The sequence below is a fragment of the Nilaparvata lugens genome, chromosome 7 (genome assembly GCF_014356525.2).
Source record: "Nilaparvata lugens isolate BPH chromosome 7, ASM1435652v1, whole genome shotgun sequence".
Classification (NCBI taxonomy): domain Eukaryota; kingdom Metazoa; phylum Arthropoda; class Insecta; order Hemiptera; family Delphacidae; genus Nilaparvata; species Nilaparvata lugens.
The window spans coordinates 44,633,986-44,641,661 of record NC_052510.1 but is presented as its reverse complement, the minus strand read 5'-3'; positions in this window follow the sequence as shown (position 1 = coordinate 44,641,661).

Genomic DNA, 7,676 nt, shown 5'->3' with positions numbered 1-7,676 from the left:
ACTTAATAAACTAATTGGTCTATAATTTTCTGCAAGTTTCCTATCCCCTGATTTGAAAAGTGGTTTAATCTTAGCAATCTTGAATGAAGTTGGAAAAAATCCTCTTTCAAAGCATTTATTTATTATAAAAGTCAACGGCCAAGCTATAAAAGGCGCTATTTTTTTCAAAATCTTACTATTAATGCCATCTATGCCTGGACTAGTATTGCTTTTTAGACTATATATTACATTTTTTACTTCATCTTCTATGACAGGTTTTAAAAAAAACGAGTTTCCTAGACTTGAATTATATTTTTATAATAAAATTTATAATCAGTTTGGTTTTCATATTTCGCTATTTTATCTGCATAAGTCTTACCCACATTTACAAAATATTCATTTAATTCTTGTGCATTCAGTTTTATTCTACTACACTCATTTCCTCCCTTATTTAGCAGCTCGTTAATGTAAGTCCATATTTTTTTTGCATCTTTGCCACATTCATCAATTTTATTTCTATAATAATTATCTTTAGTGCTGGTAATAAGATTATTCAATAAGTTTCTATAGGATTTGAATTCATTTTTCAAACTTGTATTGTTTTTCTTTTTTAGCCATTTTATCCCTCTTATTAATCGAGTTGATTAGCCCCTGAGTGATCCAAGGCTTAAGTGGTTTCTTTTTGTGATTAAGCTTAATCTCTATAGAAGAAAGCTCTATATATTTTTTTATTTTATGTGTAAGGTTTTCAACCAACGTGTCCACCTCCTTGTGATTATCATTGTTACTTTCATTATTGTTATCATTATTATTTCTATTCTGATTATACAGAAACAACCATTTTTCATTTTTTAAGTAAGTTTCCAGTTTCTGCTGGCATTCAATTTTCAATTCCCTAGCAGTTGCACTTATAATCTCCATAATATCTTCATTTTTAGTAATCGGAAGTCCATGAATTTCTATATTATTTCTTCGACTATACTGTTCCAACTCACTAATTCTTGATTGCATTTCACTCAAGTTCATCTGAAGTATAACATTATTCTTTTTCAACTCTACCTGTTCTTTTTTAATGGATTCGAAAGCACTAGTGTATTTATCAATTATTGTCAAAAACATTTCCACAGACTTACCAAATTCAGTCATATTAGAATTAATCTTGTCCAAGTCCACTCATCTCTTAGTGATTTAACTTCTAAAGCTATATATTTTTTAATTTCTTCACTGATGATGTTTCTCATTTCCCTCAACAATTTATCCTTTTGACTGACCGTGATTTCATCCATCTCGCACGTTGACTGGACACCACCTGCTTTACAGACTGCACACTTCCACTTGGATCGGTTTTCTTTGGATAGTTTTTTAAAATTCACCTCACTAATATTCACGCAGTTGTTGTGATATTGTAATTTACAGATTGAACAACGAATTAACAATTTTTCGTCACTTATACTAATTTTACAGTTTGAACATGCACCTTTTTGCATTCTCACAATACTAAAACTCGACGAAAACAACTTCTAATCATTGCGATAAGCGAGGAATCGGTAAAGCAACCTTTCTGCTCGATAGCTGAGCTCCTACTGTATGGTGCGCAACTGTGGGGCTGTACTGCAGAGAGCAATATTGGCATCATCCAACGATTCCAAAACAAGATTTTTGTTGAAAAAATTAAAATGGTTTTGTGTGTCTGATAGTTTGATTGCATTTTTTGAGAGTTATCTAACCAATAGGATGTCTAATGTGATTTTTAATAATAATATAGATATCTTTATTTTACTAATTCTTCTGTGGTTCCACAGGGATCAAACCTTGGTCCCTTATTGTTCCTCCCACTCATAAATGATCTGCCTGACCATATTAAGGAATCAAGTATTTTGCTTTTTGCAGACGATGTAAAACTTTTCAGACCTATTTATAGTCTAACGGGAAGTACCCCGCTGACACAGTCTATCTGTTTTCTCCAAGTAAACGACGAAGAGTTCAAGTATAAGTAAACAGGTAAACAGGGCATGATATGTGGCGAATGCTGCTTTCTCATCTGCTATGTTGCTTATTCTTCTAATTACGTACAGTGTACAGGGCCGATGCATAAATGTGTTTACCCAAGTTCAGGTTATGGTCAATTATTACCCCAAGAAATCTTGTAGGCTACTGCCAGTTGTGTTGCCTTCGGTCTAAGGTTCTTGTCTTTGGTTGGATGTGAATACCATCTTTACAGTTCTATCCCTGTTGATCATAAGTCAGATTGAGGTCTTTGCATACTGATTAAGCTCTTTGGAATGCTGAATCTATACTGCTTTTTTTCTAATTCTCTTTCTGTTGTAATAATAATAATAATAGTGGTATCATCCGCAAACATCACACCTTTATTATTCTTATAGTGTTTTTATGAGAAATATTTATTTCTTTGAAATGTTCCATAATTATTTTTTTATCTAGGGTTTCGAATGCTTTTTGTAAAAAACGCATTTTACTATCTTCTTATTTCTCCATGCCTCATTTATGTCATTCAACAAATATGTATTTTTGTTAAATTAAGCTCTTAAAACCTTGCTGAAACATTGACAAACTGGAAATTGGCCTTTAATTGTTTGGACTAAGCTTGGCACCCTTTTTATATACAGAGTAGACTTGGAAGATATTTCCAGTTTCTCAGGCAATGTAGCTTGGTTCAGTGAACTGTTGATTATGTGTCAAAGGCCTCAATAACTTCTTCCTTGCAGAACTTGAATACTTTTCATCAAATGTGGCTGAGTTATTTGGTTTTAGTTTCTCAAAAGGTTTTGTCATGTTTAGGGTTGTTACAAATTCAAATTATACGAAAGCAGATCCGTTGCAGCTGGTTGTAGTGTCCAAGTTGCCATCTGCAAAAATGTGGCCCCAGAAAGTACTTGTTGGTTGAAGGTCTCATTGAAAATATTACTGATATCCATTGGGTCAGTCAGCTCTCAATTTGAATAGAGAACAGAGATTCAAATCGGTGAGTTTGTCTGTTTATTTCTTCCCTTATTCACTGTTTTCAGCAACTCATTAGTTTCATTCTTGAAATGTTCTATTCGTTTTATTTTGATAACTGCTCTTTTTTCTCCTCTCAATGTCGTGTTTCAACTTTTCTGTGTCCTCTGGAGATCCCGATATATATGTTTTGCATGCATTCAGGTGAGGCCTTCATCTTCAGTATTCCACAATCTGTTATGGAAATTCTATTAAAAGCCATTTTTTGGTCCCCGTTCATGGTCCAAGGCTAGGCCACCTGGTCAAGGCTAGGGTGCATTACGTAGGAAATTGTTATACTTTCTTTCTACAGACATTGGTGAATACACTGTATCTCAATATTTGTAGCCTTCAGTTCGGACAGCATCCATGTTAAATTTATGGAGTGCTGGTATGTCACCTGGTGTACTATGTTTTTGCTCTTGTGTAAAAATTATTAAAACTCGAAAATGTTTATATTATTTTTCTGTGCATCTATATTTTGTTTATCAAGTACTCGGTTATTGATAAAATTCAACATCCATAGATTATTATCCATCAACAGAATTGTATCATTTGTACTGCTGTTATTAGATTAAAAAATGTATTTCTTATTTTTAGAACTCGTGGCTGGAACTCAAGGCTTCTTTATCCAGACATGCCAAAAGCTATTGTAATTTAATGATTATTTTATTTGTAAAAATATTTCTTGTATTTGGCAATAAAATTCATTTTCATTTTTCATTTTCTTAATAGGTGGTGATCTGATAGCGAGGTGTAGAGTGCTTGAACATATAAATTATTATATTCTAGTCTTAATTGTTGTATAGCACCAATCTATGGTTTTTATAGTAGTGGGAATTATCCTTGTTGCTGAAATGTGGTGGATTCTGCAACCATATTCAGACAGTGTATTTTGGAGCTCCTTCATCCGGTTTCAGTGTGTCAAAATTAGCATCACCCAATATCATTAATAGAGTTTGTATTAGACCTATTATGGCTATAGGAGGAGGCTTAGTTTTTCGAAAAAATGTTTCCATGGTGCCAGCGATTGGTGATCTATATGTACTAATTGGAATCATGTTTCCGATTGATAGGTTTTTTAACTGCTATTAGTTTCAATTGTTTGTTCGACTGGCTTCTTCTGAGTTCTTTAATTTTATCAGGTAGATTATGTTTATTTTGCAATTTCATCCCACATGTGGATAATTCTACAGAATCTAGAGTATAAACTAAAGCCCTCCATGTAAATGGATTTCAGGTTGTCTATGTCCAATCCATGTCCAAAAAATTATGATTATATCTGTGTTATTATATTTATCATCAAGCTCCATATGTAGTCCATCTAATTCACTCTTAAGTTATTTTTGAATGTTCAGGTGTAGAACTGTCAAGAGGTGTGTACTTTGTAACTAAGTGATTCAAATTGGGTGTGGCTATGGCTTGGTTTGGATGTCTGTTCTTGTTTGCTTTCTGCATACCAAGTGCTTCCAGCATACTCTCGGCTAGCTTTTTGGATCCATCCTGCTTCCATCCCCCTGCAGGTTCAGTTACTACAATGAATTGAAAATGTTGCATTTAGTTGACACATGTATTTCAGGGCATTATTTTTTTCAACAATAAACCTCTTATTGCAGTCGTCACGAATCTGAATAGAATTTGCATACCACTTTGTAAGAGTGAATTGTATTATTCGCTTCAATTGTAAGCCTTAGCGGCCTCATTACATGGCTTGGAGGTTTTGATCTATTTATGTTATTCGAGCCTATGTTGAATATCACTTTACTTGGTAGAGTGAGTTTATATCTTATACTTCTACTTACATCTTTTATTTTCTCTCCTGTGATAACTTTCACTTTGACTTCTACCTACTACTAATATCTACGATGTTTGAAGCATCTTTTATCAATGCTTATTTTATTATTAGAGGTATATCCTCATTATTTCTATCATTTTTGTAGGTTGTTTCTTCTTCAGTATAGATTCAATTCCATTATGGGCAGGGTTGGATACATTTTCTATTTTTCATTTATAATCATATCCTGTTTTCCATTTCTCCCAACATATCACTACATATTAAGGAGTCTGTTTTTTCCTCTCATTTTTCTCCTTAAAGACTAGCTTGCTCCAGGTGAATACTTTGTGAGAAATCTTGAATTATCCAATCATAAATATTAAACAATTTTCATCTTCAAATTGAGAAAGGGAATAAAGTTAAGTTATTTATAGTAATTTTCTTTAAAAATAAGGCGCAATAATCAATGCCAACACAACTCTCATTTTGCAGATGTAATACTTACAGGATGAGGTGGAGTAAATTGTGAAATTTATGTTTTTTTCTCAATTGTAGATTCCAACCAATCGAGGGAAAAATGGCTGCTCCGCTCCGAAGGACGATAGTGTACGGTCAGTGATCCGGAGCATTCTAGTTTCAAATGCCTTTGAAATGACTGCAGCAACCCTAGACAGGGATTTCAAGGATATGGAAGGCTATTGCATTCCTTATAGCAAATTCGGATACAGGTCCTTGGTGGACTATCTCAGATCTATCCCTGACGCAGTAACGGTAAGTGTGAACAAAAGTACAATCAATACTCTTTGTGGTTCTAGTCAGTATATGTGAGTTTTTCGTCAACAAACTGACATTGATAAAATGGATAAAGTAAGTACGGTAAGCTATTGTTATTTTTTATTGGTGTTGGTTGGCTAATTTCCTACAACATTGAAACTTGATTTCCAATACGAATAATATAATATTACTTCTTGATAATTTCAATCTAGCTACGTTGTTACATATGGATTAAATTTAAATCAATAAGATATGATTTTCAACCTAAGGTAGTCTTTGAACTTATTTAGATTTAAGTCTAAATATTATATAACTTACAATTTATTATTAAATTATGTCTCTACTATCGTATTAATTAAAAAAAAATTATGTAAAGGTATTTCATAACAGTATTAGTTCATCAAAGGTATAACATTTGAATACACTTTGAACCAAAATTGAATAAATCAATTAAATTTTTTTTAAAGTGAAAAAAGGGATAATAAGAGTACTACTAATTTGTATCTCTAAATCTAATAGGAGTAGAAGAATGAAAAAAATCATGCAATAAGTGGGCCAAATGGTGAATCTGAACAATCAATTTGGAAGCTCTACGATTTTTCAAATATGTAAAAAAAATAATTCTCTTATTACCCCACTGACTTCTCTTAATACCCCAGGTGGGGTAATAAGAGATGAGGCTGTAATTTTCTCATTTGAAAGTAAAAAAAATAATTCTCTTATTACCCCACTGACTTCTCTTAATACCCCAGGTGGGGTAATAAGAGATGAGGCTGTAATTTTCTCATTTGAAAGTATTCAGAAGTTTGTGGGGTATGAAAAGAAACCTTATAATTAGGACAAGCTTTGGGAGAAAAATTCATATTTGTTAAAAAGTTATTAAAAATCGAATATTAATCCGCGGAAATTAGTGTGGAAAATTACACAAATAAGTGTAATTTACACTTCAATTCAATTCTTGAATTGTGAGATGAGATATCGTGTACACAGACGCACACACACACACACCACACACACACACACACACACACACACACACACACACACACACACACACACACACACACACACACACACACACACACGTATAGAAATTTAGAAATTTGGGTACCTTAATTTTTTCGGAAAGCAATACTTCCCTTATCTATTGGTAATAGGGCAAGGAAAGTAAAAAACTCCAATGACCATACTGTGGGTAATATAGTTACTGTATGTAAAATGTGTGATAAGTTTCAAATTTCCAATGCAATAAGATAGGACTATAAAGTTTGTTTGGAATCTTGATGACAGATTTGTACCACATAATCGAGCAAGCCAATCAAATGCGTGACAGTCAATGGCCATACTGTGGATAATATAGTTGTTACTGTATTGACTACTATCTACCGACGGCTGTTGGATGACGCAATGATTATAACAGCTGATTTTTATTTCTGTGTGTGGCCAGCTCACAAATGTTCTCCTATAAGGATTACATGTAAACTTTGAAGGACCGTAGGAAAGAGTCCTGAAGTCGGATTATAAATTTGATAAGCCATAAACCTGGTCCTGAACATAACGAACACAACTAAAAAAAGAATCATCAAATTCGGTGCACATATAAATAAGTTATTGAACGTCAAAATTTGAGGCTCAATTTTTACTTTCCTTGCCCTATTACCATAGGTAAGGAAAGTATTGCTTTCCGAAAAAAATTAAGGTACCCCAATTTCTAAATTCCTATACGTTTCAAGGTCCCCTGAGTCCAAAAAAATGGTTTTTGGGTATTGGTCTGTATGTGTGTGTGTGTGTGTGTGTGTGTAAGAGTGTATGTGCGTCTGTGTACACGATATCTCATCTCCCAATCAACGGAATGACTTGAAATTTGGAACTTAAGGTCCTCACACTATAAGGATCCGACACGAACAATTTCGATCAAATTCAATTCAAGATGGCGGCTAAAATGGCAAAAATGTTGTAAAAAACAGGGTTTTTCGCGATTTTCTCGAAAACGGCTCCAACGATTTTGATCAAATTCATACCTAAAAAAGTCATTGATAAGCTCTATTGACTGCCACAAGTCCTATATCTGTAAAAAATTCAGGAGCACCACCCCATCTATGCAAAGTTTGATTTTAGATTCTCAATTATCAGGCTTCAGATACAATTTAAA